Raw genomic sequence first — 16,652 nt, forward strand, 5'->3', positions numbered from 1 at the left:
AAACAAATGTCTGTCTAGTCAAGGCTATGGTTTTTCCATTAGTTATGTATGGATGTGAGAGTTGGACTGTGAAGAAGGACTGAGCGCCGAAGAATTGATGCTTTTGAACTGTGGTGTTGGAGAAGACTCTTGAGAGTCCCTTGGAATGCAAGGAAATCCAACCAGTCCATTCTGAAGGAGATCAGCCCTGGGATTTCTTTGGAAGGAATGATGCTAAAGCTGAAACTCCAGTACTTTGGGCACCTCATGTGAATAGTTGACTCATTGGAAAAGACTCTGATGCAGGGAGGGATTGGGGGCAGGAGGAGAAGGGGACGACAGAGGATGAGATGGCTTGATGGCATCACTGACTCAATGGACGTGAGTCTCAGTGAACCCCGGGAGTTGGTGATGGACAGGGAGGCCTGGCATGCTATGATTCATGGGGTCGCAAAGAGTTGGACACGACTGAGTGACTCAACTGAACTGAACTGAACTGATGCTGGGAAAGATTGAAGGTGGGAAGAGAAGGGGATGCCTGAGGATGAGATGGTTGGATGGCATCACTGACTTAATGAGTTTGAGTAAACTCTGGGAGTTGCTGATGTACAGGGAGGCCTGGTGTGCTGCAGTCCATGGGGTCACAAAGAGTCAGACACAACTGAGCAACTGAACTCAACTACGTGATTGATTCCCCTGGCACCTGGCCCCCACCTATTGGTGCTTATCAAAGATCACCTTCTTAACAACAACCCAGTTGCACTGGAAACGAGCTTATTAGGAATTAATCACAGACACCCATTTCACCTTTATGGGCTCTGAAGTATTTTCAAAGGACACGAGAGCAATTTTTTTTTTTAATTTACAGAGCTTTATTAATTTGATGGTATCAATTCATGCATGATGTCCAATACAGGTTTGCTCTTCCCAATAGATAAGTGGACATATAATGCCGTTGGTACTGCATGCAATCGAGCCACACATTGACATGGATCCGCCACGGGTATACATGTGTTCCCCATCCTGAACCCCCCTCCCACCTCCCTCCCCATCCCATCCCTCAGGTTCATCCCAGTGTACCAGCCCTGAGCATCCTGTCTCATGCATTGAACCTAGACTGGCAATTCATTTCACATATGATAATATACATGTTTCAATGCCATTCTCCCAAATCATTGTTATGCAAAGATGTTCCTCTTGTTCTCATAGCTCAGGAAATTCTGTGCGATTTGAGAGCTGTGAATCAAACAGTGGATAAAGACTAAATATTGGGTTTGCCAAAAAGTTTGTAGAATGTTATGGAAAAAATTGATCAAACTTTTTGGCCAACCTAATATGTGAGAAATATATTTTGGTCATCTGGATGATCAATATAGTCACATAATATTGTGATTTGTTATGATCTGAAAGGAAGAGGGAGTTTCAACAGGTGAGGGTGGGGAATAAGCAGATGGCATAAACAATCTCCAGGCTTTTAGCATTTAATGGGTCTTCATGAACTGTGTTTGGGGAACTATTAAGACTTGAGTCTCAAGAGTGACTAGTACTCAGGAGCTATCTTAAAACTCTTCCTCTTATGTCATGATGTTCTGTTTGGGGGCAAATTATGCTCAGAGACTCAGATTGTCTTTGCCAATAATTTATTTAGCACAGGTTCACTGTGGGAATTGTAATTTCACAAGCCAATAACATGCAGGATAATGTCTCTGAAGAAACCAATAAAGAATTAACATACTCCAAAACAGTAAGAGATTAATCACATTATTGTTCCAGGCAAGGGGAAGATGAAAGGAATAGTGAGAAAAACAAAATTTAGTCAAGTGAATGTAAAGATCTAATTCCCTATAACAGCTGATTCATGAATTGGGCCATATCCATCTAGCAACTAGAATTATGCTTTGAGGGGTTGTACAAGATGGGAGGGTTTTGTAGGAAGAAGAACTGGGCGAATGAACTATTATCCAAGAAAAGAAAGGATTACTTTTAGGTCAGGACATTTTCTCTTGGGAGGACTGGGTGCAGCAAGGGTTTTATCATGCAGACAGCCTCTTCTTCCTGGGGGATGGAGAGGACCCTCATTGGTGCTGACCAGAAAATTTCAGACTGGTTGATTAAGATTGCATTTCTAGTGAAGGTCAAAACTGCAAGTAGGTTAGGTATTAAATCTAGGTTTGGTGTCATGGGCTTTAGCACAAGTGACACCATTTTGGGCCTGTGGGTTTTCTTTTTAACAGAATAAAATCCAGATTTACTGGAAGTAGATATTTCTACAAGTTCGTTTTCAGAAGAGTGGGCTTAGCTAACCCTGAGCTAATGTCCAGCAGCCTAGCAAGAAAATGAAAGTCTGTGGTTGCTACAGCACATTACTGGGGAATGAAGACACTGGCAGGCAAAGTATTTCCTTCTTGGAGCTACTATGGTTTCTACAACTGCTGGGCTAAGAGCCACCTTGCCCAGACCAAACACTCTTGAGGTGCAGGTCAAAGCCCTTGGTGTTGAAAGCTTAAAAGTCCCCTGACCCCCGAGGAGGGTCCTTCCATCACCCATTCTTATCGATAAGCCCCCAGTAGTACTTGCCAATAGCTGAGCTTTTTATAAATTTATTTTTAATTGGAGAGCAATTGCTTTACAATGTTGTGTTGGTTTCTGCTGTACAGCAACTCAGATCAACCATAATTTTATATATATATATTTATCTATCCCCTCTCTCTTGAGCCTCTGATTGCTTGTCTACAGCAATAGATGCTAATAACAACATCCTGACACAGCTTCCTCAAGGTAAACAACTTCACTCTTAGAACAAAACAGTGTCATTCTTAGGTCAAAATGAAAAAAAGAAGTGGATTTGAAATCACAGTAAACAAATACACAACAGATGGTGCGTATGAAACCCTTAGCATTTTGCCTGTTTGATACATAGACCTCAGTCAATATAAGTTGTTAACTATTATTAAGTACAACAAAATACATAAAAGACAATGAGATGTGTTAAGGTTTCCCCAGATTGTTAGAGGGTCATTGGTAGGATAGCTCACTGGTATTACCAGTGTAAGATTTAGAACTATAATCTGTTTAAGAGCCACCTTTAAAAAGTAGCATTTCTCACGCTGTCAGTTTTTCCATAGAAAGATTAGATGTCACAGTACACATCTCCTAGAAGTAGCAGAAGTCATTAGAGCTGCCGTGCTGAGCCACATTAAAACTGGAGAATCCTACCATTTATTTTGTAGATTTTAGTTCAGTTCAGTTCAGTCACACAGTCGTGTCCGATTCTTTGCGACCCCATGGACTGCAGCACGCCAGGCCTCCCTGTCCATCACCAATTCCCGGAGTTTACTCAGACTCATGCCCATTGAGTTGGTGATGCCATTCAACCATCTTATCCTCTGTCTTCCCCTTCTTCTCCCACCTTCAATCTTTCCCAGCATCAGGGTCTTTTCGAATGAGCCAGTTCTTTGCATCAGGTGTTCAAAATATTGGAGTTTTGGCTTCAGCATCAGTCGTTCCAATGAATATTCAGGAATGATTTCCTTTAAGATGGGCTGGTTGGATCTCCTTGCAGTTCAAGGGACTCTCAAGAGTCTTCTCCAACACCACAGTTTGAAAGAATCAATTCTTTGGCACTCAGCTTTCTTTATAGTCCAACTCTCATATCCATACATGACTACTGGAAAAACCATAGCTTTGACTAGATGGACCTTTGTTGGCAAAGTAATATCTCTGCTTTTTAATATGCTGTCTAGTTTGGTCATAACTTTTCTTCCAAGAAGTAAGCATCTTTTAATTTCGTGTCTGCAGTCACCATCTGCAGTGATTATGGAGCCCCCCAAAATAAAGTCAGCCAGTTTCCACTGTTTCTCCATCTATTTGCCATGAAGTGATGGGACCAGATGCCATAATCTTAGTTTTCTGAATGTTGAGCTTTAAGCCAACTTTTAAACACTCCTTTCACTTTCATCAAGAGGCTCTTTAGTTCTTTTTCACTTTCTGCCATAGGATGAGGTCATCTGCATATCTGACATTATTGATTCCAGCTTGTGCTTCATCCAGCCCAGTGTTTCTCACAATGTACTCTGCATATAAGTTAAATAAGCAGGGTGACAATCTACAGCCTTGACGTCTTTTCCCAAATTGGAACCAATATGTTGTTCCATGTCCAGTTCTAACTGTTGCTTCCTGACCTGTATACAGATTTCTCAGGAGGCCGGTCAGGTGGTCTGGTATTCCCATCTCTTTCAGAATTTTCCACAGTTTGTGGTGATACACAGAATCAAAGGCTTTGGCATAGTCAAGAAAGCAGAAGTAGATGTTTTCCTGGAACTCTCTTGCTTTTTCGATGATCCAACAGGTGTTGGCAATTTGATCTCTGGTTCCTCTGTATTTTCTAAAACCAGCTTAAATATATGGAAGTTCACAGTTCATGTATTGCTGAAACCCGTCTTGGAGAATTTTGATCATTACTTTACTAGCGTGTGAGATGAGTGCAATTGTGTGGTAGGTTGAACATTCTTTGGCATTGCCTTTGGGGTTGGAATGAAAACTGACCTTTTCCAGTCCCGTGGCCAGTGGTGAGTTTTCCAAATCTGCTGGCATATTGAGTGCAGCACTTTCACAGCATCATCTTTCAGGATTTGAAATAGCTCAACTGGAATTCCATCACCTCTACTAACTTTGTTCGTAGTGATACTTCCTAAGGCCCACTTGACTTCACATTCCAGGATGTTTGGCTCTAGGTGGGTGATTATACCGTCATGATTATCTGGCTTGTGAAGATCGTTTTTGTATGGCTCTTCTGTGTATTCTTGCCACCTCTTCTGTATATCTTCTGCTTCTGTTAGGTCCCTACCTTTTCTGTCCTTTATTGAGCCTATCTTTGCATGAACTGTTCCTTTGGTATCTCTAATTTTCTTGACAAGATCTCTAGTCTTTCCCATTCTATTGTTTTCCTCTATTTCTTTGCTTTGATCACTGAGGAAAGCTTTCTTATCTCTCCTTGCTATTCTTTGGAACTCTGCATTCAAATGCATATATCTTTCCTTTTCTCCTTTGCTTTTTGTAGATTTAATAAAGTAATAATGTGGAATGCAGCCCCTAGTGTTGTAAAATTTTTCACAAACTTCTCAACCATTAAAATTATGACATCTTATTCTCTGATAGTAGTTATACAGAAAGATGACACTGTTTCAGATGAAACCATTCTCTTGACAGTAAATAATGATGGGAAATCATACTATATCTATTACATTTTTTTAAAATTGCATTAAAAAATCTGTGGTCTATATAAGCTGTAAAAGTTGATACAAATTGAGACTTTAAGTCAGGAAGTTTAGATAGTGAGGTTCTAAATTACCATTTCAAACACATTATGAGAAAGATGCCAAAAGGGATAACTTTTAGGAAAATAAGACAAGAAATGTAGAGGATGGTGGAGTCCATTAGTAATGAGTGAATTTGTTTGATCATATGATGGGCTTGGGCTTTCTTCATGTTTTATTTTAGTCCAGTGTTCCAACCCTATCACTCATAATTCAGGAAATGATAGGCATACAAAGTTGCCAAAACGTCTTTGGATAATTTGGCATCTTGATTTGAATTTTCATAATGGAAGTAAATCTTTCTCCAGAAATTATTTGGAATAGAAATCTCTCTTAAGTTTTGAAACATTTATGGCTTTTAGGATATAGGGAAAATGGCAGCTTTCCTGTTACATGCCTATTTGGTAAATATTGGGCCTTGATAACTTAGATGTAGAGTTTCCTCTGCACAGCAGCCACGTCTGCATTTTGTGATCTGACTGTGAGCTCCGTGATCATGCAACGATACTGCCTAACTAGTAAGACTGTTCTGAGATTTAAGTGAGAGAACTGAGTATAAATCTCTACACAGGTCCTGAAGATAGCAATCACTCAATAAAAGTTAACAGTTATTGTTACCTTAATCCAATGTTGGCAACACTAGCAAATAGAGCTTCATAGTATCTAGGGCAGTGGTAAAAGAATGGATTGTGTCTCCTTTCCTATACAGATGGTCCCTGACTTACTATGGTTCAATTTATGATTTTGACTTTATGAGTGTGCAAAAGCAGTAGACATTCAGTAGAAACTGTACTTTGAATTTTGATCTTTTCCCAGGCCAGTGATATGTGACACAGTGTTCTCTTGTGATGCCAGGCAGCAGCAGCAAGCCCCAGCTCCCCATCAGCTACACAGTCCCAAGGGCACACTAGCAATTCACTTACTGCCACTCTGTACCCATACAGCCATTCTGTTCTTCACTTTCAGTTCATCAGTCCACAAATTACATGAGCTATTCAATTCTTTACTATAAAACAGGCTTTGTGTTAGATGATTTTGCCCAACCTTGGGCTAGTATAAGTGTTCTGAACACGTTTAAGTTAGGCTAGGCCAAGCTATGATATTCAGTAGGTGAGGTGAATTAAATGCATTTCAACATACAATAAATTCAACTTATAAAGGTTTTATTGGGACATAACTTCATTATAAGTCAAGGAAGATCTATAATTAGAAGGGGAACTGGGAGCAAGCTCCAGGATTTTGGCTTTCATGTTATTTTCATAAGAGCATGAGTATCGTCAGGAGAAATATTTGGGGGTGTAGAATCTTTTCAAAGAATCAAATTATATAAGCAGATTGAAAGTGTTTCAGGATTTTGAGTTTTATAAATATATAAGGCTAACATTTATTGTGTTCTGTGAACTAACATTGCTTGTGCTGTAAGATTTTTTCTTCCATTTTTTTGAGTATTGCACTGTTTTCTTTTATTTAGGTAGAGTTGATTTATAATGTTTAATTTCTGCTATATAGAAAAGCAACATTGTTATACATATAATGTTATTTTTCATATTCTTTTCCACTATGGCTTATCATATAATATTGAATATAGTCCCCTGTGCTATACAGTAGGATACTGTTTATTCATCCTATGTATACTGATTTGGATATGTTAATCCAAACTCCCAGTTCTTTCTTTTTCCATCCCCTTTTCCCCTTGGCAGTCACAGGAATGTTCTCTGTGTCTGTGAGTCTGTTTCTATTTTTTAGATATGTTTATTTGTGTTGTAGTTTAGATTCCATGTATAAGTGATATCATACGGTATTTGTCTTTCTCTTTCTGACTTCCTTCGTTTAGTATGATAACCTCTAGGCCCATCCATGTTGCTGCAAATGGAATTATTTTATTCTTTTTATGGGTAATACTCCATTGTGATTCCAAACCACATCTTTATCTGTTCACCTGTCAAGGACATTTAGGTTGTTTCCATGTCTTGGCTCATGTAAATAGTGCTGCGCTGAACATAGGGGTGCGTGTATCTTTTCAAATTATAGTTTGTTATACATGCCCAAGAGTAGGATTGATAGATCATATGGCAACTCTATTTTTAGATTTTTGAAGACACTCCATACTGTTTTTCATAATGGCTGTACCAATTTACGTTCCCATCAACAGTGTAAGAGAGTTCCCTTTTCTCCATACCCTCTCCAACACTCATTATGTATAGACTGTTTAATGATGGCCATTCTGACAAGTGTGAGGTCATTTGTCATTGTAGTTTTTTTTTACTTTTTATTTTGTATTGGGGTATAGCCGATTAACAATGATGTGACAGTTTCAGGTGACCAGCAAAGGGGCTTAGCCATACATATATCTCTCCATTCTGCCCACTCCTCCAGGCTGTCGCGTAACACTGAGCAGCGTTCCCTGCACTACACGGTCGTTCCTTGTTGGTTATCCGTTTTAAACATAGCAGCGTGTACTTGTCCACCCCAGACTCCCTAATTATCACCTACAAGTTTCTGTACAGTAGAGGAAACCATAAACAAAACAAAGACTTGGAGAAAATATGCAAATGATGAGACTAACAAGGATTTAATTTCCAAAATATGCAAACAGCTCATACAACTCAATAATAAAAATTCCAAACAACCCAATCAAAAAATGGGCAGAAGACCTACATAGATAATTTTCCCAAGAAGACATACGGAAGGTCAATAGGCACATGAAGAGAAGCTCATCATTGCCAATTATTAGAGAAATGCAAATCAAAACCACATCATTGTATTTTTGATTTGCATTTCTCTAATAAACTGTACAATTGTAGTTTTGATTTTCATGCTGTTGTGAGAAATACATTGATTCGTCTGTAATTTCAGTGGGTCTTTTAACTATGAATGGTTTTGGTAACATCTGCATTAGTCATTTGAAGAATATTGGTTTCCTGAGATGTGTAGATCCTTCAAATGTAGATACATGTCTTTATATAATACTTCAAAAATCACATTTGTTAATATCATTATAAATTCCATCAGAAGTCTAAGTATTAGAAAGCTGTCAAGCTCACACTAGTAAATACTAGTTTTCAAAAAAATCTTACTTTTTTACTTGAAATCGTGAATTTTATAATTGGCAATAAAATTCTATCAATTTTCCTTGAAGTAATAAGTTCACTTCATTTGTTATTAAGAAAATGTCTGCTAGATGGCCAAGTGTGAATAACTATAGTTTATCTGCCAGTCACTCTTTCAAATGAAAAAAGTGGCCAGTTCAGCTTGCAACTCAATCACCCAGAGGTGATTCTATGCATACTTTTCATTTTGTCACACAAGCTATTCAAAATCTTAACCAAGGGGTTGAGATCTAATAAAATTAACTAATTTTTACTGCTTTATCAAAGACATTCTCAAGATAATTTTTTTCTTTTTCTTTCTTTCATTTTTTAAACTTTGAATGTATGCTCATGAAGATAAGCACCCCTGGTAGAGTTTGGTGTCACTGTCTTTACTCATCGGCAAATTTACACACTATTTGTTGAAGTACCATCAGTACAAACGTCAGTGAAGTGAAAAAGGCAGGAAAAAAAAAGTCTTAATGTTATTATGAAAACAGTTCTGACCTTACAGACCCCCAAATGTATTTTGGGACCCATAGTGTCTATAGACCACGCTTAGAGAGTTGCCAGTTAAATTATACTTCATATTGGTTCAAAGAAGAATAACTGAGGTCATTATGGAATACAGTTTCTGTGAGGAGAAAAAAAGAGGGATAGGATTGGCTTAGGCACAAAAAGACATGGGTGAAAGGGAAGAAACTTACTGACCTTTGGAAGGGAGGATAATGGGTCTCATGCCCTAGAGATCTTCAAAACAGAATCCTATTTTCTCTCTTACAACTTCTCTGATTTCACATATCTGAAGGTGGATGGCCAGATCAAATGATTTCTTGATGTTCCTCCAAATTAAATGTTATGATTTCGTGGTCCCAAAGAATGTGTAGCTTTTTTCAGACTAAAGTTTTTCATACCTCTGAAAACTCAATTTCATTCTAAATCAGTCTTCAGTTTTGTGTGGTTTCTTAGAGAGCTTTTTGCAAGATGCTGTTCTTAGTAACTTGCAGGTTAGAATCGAATCAAATTCTTTAAGACTGTCAGTGCTGCTAAGGGAGCCAGATGTTGCTCATGCTCGTGCCCAGGATGAATGGAGGCCGGTAGTCATTGACAGTTAGGCCTTTTCTCACCTATGTTAAAAGCATCTAAGGCAAGGATGGCCTCTGATCACTATCCATTCTACCTGTGGCTCCTGGGATGAAAGTCTTGGCCTTCATTTGGCTCACCAACTGCGAAGAATGAGAACATTCCCTACAAAATACCTGGCAGGGCTAGCAGAGCAGTATTATATCACACACAGTCCATTCACATTTCCTCAGTTCTCCTGCTAGTATCATTTATAGTCATTTTCTTTGTTTTTCAATCTAAGTTCCAATCCAGGATTATACACTGTGTTAGTGTTCCTATCTCCTTTTTCTTCTTTAAACAAAACAGATATCCAGCTTTATTTGGTGGCGTTTGCTGTTCTACATTGTGTTGATGTTTTGGAAAAGTTCAGTCAGTCTAGATGTTTTACAGAATGCCCTACATTTTGGATTTGATTGTTTCCTTGTGATTAGATTCAGATTAAGAGTTTTGGAAGACTATCTTCCTAGGTGTCCTTCCCAGTGTCCCCAGGAGAACTAGGATCTCAATGTACTCTATTACTGCCTATGTTAAGGTAAAGGTAGTGTCTGCATGATTTTTCTATTATAAAGCAACTTTTCCCCTTTTTAATCCAAATATAGTCTGCACAGGGATACTTTGAGATTGCATGAATAGTTCACTACCGACTTTTGAACCTACTGGTTTTCGTATCCACTGATGATTGTTACCTGAATTCATTATTGCTATATGGTTGTGAAATTCTGGTTTTCCATTTCTATCAATACTTTTACATTTATAAGTTGGTTTTCTTTTTCTTCTCCTCCTTTGCATTAAAAAAATTTTAGGCATCACTATGTACTTATGAACATATTCTTTCAGTTCAGTATTATTATAATCTATTCTTCTTATCATTCCTTTGATACTCAGATTGTTCCAAATTTGACTAATGGGAGCTCTTCAGAGTTGGGTGCTGTTTCTTTTTGATGTGTCCTCATCACTATGAACTCATTCTCAGTGGCACATCCAGACGCTTCAGGATTGTATTTTCCTGTTCTGAGAGTCTTATTTCTTTTTAGAACTAGATCTAGCTCGAAACCCTAGATCTGGACATTAGGTTTCCTCATCAGTGCAGGAGTATCCCTACTTCTAGGCCTTTTCAGTAGATGCTAGAATGTTTACCAACTTTCACATCCATGCTCATGTTCACACACACACATACACACACACACACACACACACACACACACCCTTATATGTATAGGGTACTGCCAGAGCTATGCAGTATAATACTGCTATACTACTACTGCTGCTGCTAAGTCGCCCCAGTCGTGTCCGACTCTGTGCGACCCCATAGACAGCAGCCCACCAGGCTCCACTGTCCCTGGGATTCTCCAGGCAAGAACACTGGAGTGGGTTGCCATTTCCTTCTTCACTACTACTACCATTAATTCCATTCCAACATCATTGGGTTCTTCCTCTCCTTCCCCCATTGTATTTTTCTGTTTCTCTTTTCCCAAGTGAGAATCCTCACACCCCACAATACCAGTGTATTATGTACTTCTTTCTTCAGCCTCATAATGCACAAAATTGTTTCAGATCTGCTGCATCACTACCTCTAACCAACAACAAACTTCCTGTGGCATGTTCAAAATTCCCTACAGCTCTTTTTGTCCTTATAATATATGTCTCTCTATATAGTCAGAGTATTTTTACAAATCAGCTTTTATGTAAATTAGTTTTATTTTTTCTTCTCTTATCAATTTGATAAAAGTTGATAAAACTTTTAAAAGTCAATAGAAGTTTAGGTTTACTTCTTTTTGTTAATATAATAGATTTAAGAATTTATTTTCCAGTGTTGTTAATGCATTTTTGACTATATAGAAGCTGGTGTTTTAAACACTAAATCCAAATGTTACTAACGATATGCAAAATTCAGTCATCATATATAAGATCAGTTTAGAAACTAAAAGAGGAAAAGCGTTAATATTCTTCTTTTTTGTAATAATAAGATTTAAATTTTTATTACGTCTAAAAGTTCAGGATCAAGAAAAGTGTTTTTCAAGTAGAGGAAACTGCAAGGCAGTATTGAGCAGGATTAAGAAATTGTCTCCGGAATTAGATTGTCTGGGGACAAATCTTGGTCCCCACCCCACACTTACAACCAGGTTCTTTCCCTGTCTTGTATAAAATCAGGATTCTGCCAAGTGTAATACAAGGCACTTAGCTCAGAGCCTGATGAACAGTGCAAAAATGAATATTACCTATGATTTTTCTGGTGCTGATGGTGATGCTGGTGTTCAGTTTGAAACAGTGTATTCTGGATATCCAGAGTTCCTAATACTATATTTAAAGGCTTATGTTCTTGGTAATGGGTTTTCTTTTCTTTTTTTTTTTTTGGTATTTTATTCCTTTCTCTCAGTAGTTTTGACACACAAGGAGAAGTTATGACTTAGCTAGAAGTTCTGGCATTGGGAATGACCTTGTCCTTGTTTTGAAGTATCTGAAAAATAAAAATAAAAATTCCTCCTGCAAAACCCTGGTCAGTTGCTGCTGCTAGTCCTGGGGCAGAATGTCTGTCGGGATGCCAAGCATTACTGTCACTATAATCACCAAGGCATCTGCCAGAGAACTCAGGGCTGAAAACTAGGAGGAAAGTCTTCTGTATAATATCTAATAATAGCTCTGGAAATTTTTATGAAATGCCTGCAGGCAACTCCCTGGCTTGAGAAGTGCCGCATACTGTAACTAAAGCAAGTGCATCATTTCTACTCTTTCTAGTAGGTACACTGTAGTAGGAACCAAAATAATAACTAGAAATCATTTGTTACGACTTCTTACATTTCACTTGTAGTACTCTTGGTTACTGCCAACAGGGGCTAGATATATTTCTGTAAATGACCTGTATTCTTAATCTGCAAACAGCTTCTTATAAACTAAAGATTTGTATAAACTACTGATTCCACCAGTGAAGAGTTTGGATAAGACAAAAATGATAAATGTTCACGTTCTCATCTAATTTTGTTTCTGTAATTTCATACTCATTTTCTAAAAGAGAGATCCCTCCTGATTGTTTAGACTTCAGGTTCTACAAAAGCTGATCTGCCCATTTCTCTACTAATATATAGTGTGATGGTGGTGGTTTAGTTACTAAGTGATGTCTGACTCTTGTGATTCCATGAACTGTAGCTCGCCAGGCTCCTCTATCCATGAAATTCTCCAGGCAAGAATACTAGAGTGGGTTGCCATTCCCTTCTCCAAGAGATCTTCTCAACCCAGGAATTGAACTCGGGTCTCCTGCACTGAAAGCAGATTCTTTACCTACTGAGCCACCAGGGAAGCCCTAAATAAAGTGTAATCTTATAAATATTCTCATTCACATTCTTAACTCATTATTCAATCAATGATTAGGTTACAGTAAAGATAAAATTGTATACATTTACCTAATAGATCCTATAATAATGTGGCAACTTTTTCTCTAAGAAGTAAAATTTTTTATGATGTCTGCCAGTTTTGGTACTTCTTCTGTATCCCATGAGTACTCAGAGTATTCTGATTGAGAATTTCTCTTGAATGAGACATAATCAGTTTATATGGCAGGCAGAACCATTTCCCACAATAAATAATCAAGCCCCTCAGAAAAACGTCTGTTTCTACGACTGGTGCAGGAAATGTACAAGAGCCTGGAATATACCAGAAAGCAAGGAAGCAATCAAAAATCTATGGGGTTATATTTAAAAAAAGATTTAATAGCTAATTTGGACGGATTTTTTAAAGTTGACTGAAATTATTATAACACGTAAAATATATTAAAATCCATGAGTACATTAACGATAGGAAAAAGTAAAATCCAAAAAGTGTGATCACTTTTGAAGGGTGTGAGGGCACAAACTCATTCTAAACATTGGTTGATAAAGAGAAAGAAACAAACTATCCTACCTTTCCTGACAAACTGTAATTCAGACTAGCATCACTATGAACAAAGCTAGCAGACTTAGGAAATCCATAGTGATGGATTTGGAGAAGGCAATGGCACCCCACTCAAGTACTTTTGCCTGGAAAATCCCATGGACAGAGGAGCCTGGTAGGCTGCAGTCCATGGGGTCGCGAAGAGTTGGACATGACTGAGTGACTTCACTTTCACTTTTCACTTTCATGCATTGGAGAAGGAAATGGCAACCCACTCCAGTGTTCTTGCCTGGAGAATCCCAGGGACGGTGGAGCCTGGTGGGCTGCGGTCTGTGGGGTCACACAGAGTTGGACACGACTGAAGCGACTTAGTAGGAGTAGCAGTAGTAGTAGCAGTAGTGATGGATTTCCAGTTGAGCTATTTCAAATCCTGAAAGATGATGCTGTGAAAGTGCTGTACTCAATATGCCAGCAAATTTGGAAAACTCAGCAGTGCCACAGGACTGGAAAAGGTCAGGTTTCATTCCAATCCCAAAGAAAGGCAATGCCAAGAATGCTCAAACTACCTCACAATTGCAGTCATCTCACATGTCAGTAATGCTCAAAATTCTCCAAGCCAGGCTTTAGCAATATGTGACCCGTGAATTTCCAGATGTTCAAGCTGGTTTTAGAAAAGGCAGAGGAACCAGAGATCAAATTGCCAACATCAGCTGGATCATGGAAAAAGCAAGAGAGTTCCAGAAAAACATCTATTTCTGCTTTATTGACTATCAAAGCCTTTGACTGTGTGGATCACAATAACCTGTGGAAAATTCTGAAAGAGATGGGAATACCAGACCACCTGACCTGCCTCTTGAGAAACCTATATGCAGGTCAGGAAGCAACAGTTAGAACTGGACATGGAACAACAGACTGTTCCAAATAGGAAAAGGAGTTCGTCAAGGCTGTATATTGTCACCCTGCTTATTTAACTTATATGCAGAGTACATCATGAGAAACGCTGGGCTGGAAGAAGCACAAGCTGGAATCAAGATTGCCAGGAGAAATCTCAATAACCTCAGATATGCAGATGACACCACCCTTATGGCAGAGAGTGAAGAGGAGCTAAAGAGCCTCTTGATGAAGGTGAAAGAGGAGAGTAAAAAAGTAGGCTTAAAGCTCAACATTCAGAAAACTAAGATCATGGCATCTGGTCCCATCACTTCATGGCAAATAGATGGGTAAAGAGTGGAAACAGTGTCAGACTTTATTTTGGGGGGCTCCAAAATCACTGCAGATGGTGACTGCAGCCATGAAATTAAAAGACGCTTACTCCTTGGAAGGAAAGTTATGACCAACCTAGACAGCATATTAAAAATCAGAGACGTTACTTTGCCAACAAAGGTCCATCTAGTCAAGGCTATGGTTTTTCCAGTGGTCATGTATGGATGTGAGAGTTGGAATATAAAGAAAGCTGAGTGCACAAGAATTGATGCTTTTGAACTGTGGTGTTGGAGAAGACTCTTGAGAGTCCCTTGAACTGCAAGGAGATCCAACCAGTCCATCCTAAAGGAGATCAGTCCTGGGTGTTCATTGGAAGGACTGATGCTGAAGCTGAAACTCCAATACTTGGCCACCTGATGTGAAGAGCTGACTCATTTGAAAAGACCCTGATTCTGGGAAAGACTGAGGGCAGGAGGAGAAGGGGACGACAGAGGATGAGATGGGTGGATGGCATCACCAACTCAATGGACATGGGTTTGGGTGAACTCCGGGAATTGGTGATGGACAGGGAGGCCTGGCTTGCTGCAGTTAATGGGGTCACAAAGAGTTGTACACGATTGACTGAACTGAGCTGAACTGAATAGTTGATGAGAAAAATGTCTGCTTTATAGATGCATTTCAGTCAATAAATGCAGAAGGAAATAAAGAAGTAAGCCATCACTGTTTTACAACCCCTACTGAAATAATGAATCTAGGGAATGATCATCAACACTGCCTAAAACATTTGGTGAAGGGTTGATAGAGGATCTTTCTTTTTTTTTTTTTTTTTTTTTCTTACCACAGTGTAAAATATCTTTATTTGCAATATAATATAAACCTAAATTTGAAAGCTGAAACTATAAAGATTCTAAAAAAAAATTATATAGGATAACATTGTCATGAACTTGAGGAAAGGAAAAAATTTCTCAGCACACAAGTGAATTCCAAAACAAAACAAAAAAAAAACTTCATCAAAACAAAAACCAATTTACTTACTGAAAAAGATAAAAGTGAAAAGGAAATTCACAGATGAAGAAAATATTCACAATGCATATATCTGAGAACAAAATGCTGCAATCAATAGAGAAAAAAACAGCTCATTAAAATAAACCTCTAATGGTATGAATGAATATGTGCTCAAATTATTATTCATTAGGAAGATGAAAATTCAAACTAGAAAGGATTGCCAGTACAAAGTCATTAGAATAACTAAAATGAAATACATTGACAACACTAAGTGTTGGCAAAATTGTGGGGCACTTGGGGGTGCTCAGGTACTGAGTACAGCCCCATCAGGAAACGTTTTTAACTATGTCTAACTATGTTTTACATCTTTTTGAGCAAGCAGTTCCACTTCAAGTTGTATTCCCTACATAACTAGTTTATATTTACATCAAAAATGTCAGAGAATCAGAACATTGTAAATCAATCATACTTCAATTTAGAAAATGTTAAGAGTATGTTTAGAGTAGCTGTATACAGAACAGTTAAAAACAGATTGGATCAGATCAGATCAGTCACTCAGTTGTGTCCAACTCTTTGAGACCCCATGAATCGCATCATGCCAGGCCTCCCTGTCCATCACCAACTCCTGGAGTTCATTCAGACTCATGTCCATTGAGTCAGTGATGCCCTCCAGCCATCTCATCCTCTGTCGTCCCCTTCTCCTCCTGCCCCCAATCCCTCCCTGCATCAGAGTCTTTTCCAATGAGTCAACTCTTCGCATGAGGTGGCCAAAGTACTGGAGTTTCAGCTTTAGCATCATTCCTTCCAAAGAAATCCCAGGGCTGATCTCCTTCAGAATGGACTGGTTGGATCTCCTTGCAGTCCAAGGGAATCTCAAGAGTCTTATCCAACACCACAGTTCAAAAGCATTAATTCTTCAGCTCTCAGCCTTCTTCACAGTCCACTCTCACATCCATACATGACCACTGGAAAAACCATAGCCTTGACTAGACAGACCTTTGTTGGCAAAGTAATGTCTCTGATTTTCAATATGCTATCTAGGTTGGTCATAACTTTCCTTCTAAGGAGTAAG

At 38.6% G+C, this 16,652-nt stretch overlaps 1 protein-coding gene across 1 annotated transcript in view; it reads left to right on the plus strand.

Annotated features, from left to right (window-relative positions):
• The window catches only part of ZNF385B (zinc finger protein 385B), a 491,913-nt gene that overhangs the window by 277,427 nt on the left and 197,834 nt on the right, over positions 1-16,652 (plus strand). The gene's annotated exons all lie outside the window — the stretch shown is intronic.

Source organism: Bison bison, unplaced genomic scaffold (assembly GCF_000754665.1).
Source record: "Bison bison bison isolate TAMUID 2011002044 unplaced genomic scaffold, Bison_UMD1.0 scf7180017864460, whole genome shotgun sequence".
NCBI lineage: Eukaryota > Metazoa > Chordata > Mammalia > Artiodactyla > Bovidae > Bison > Bison bison.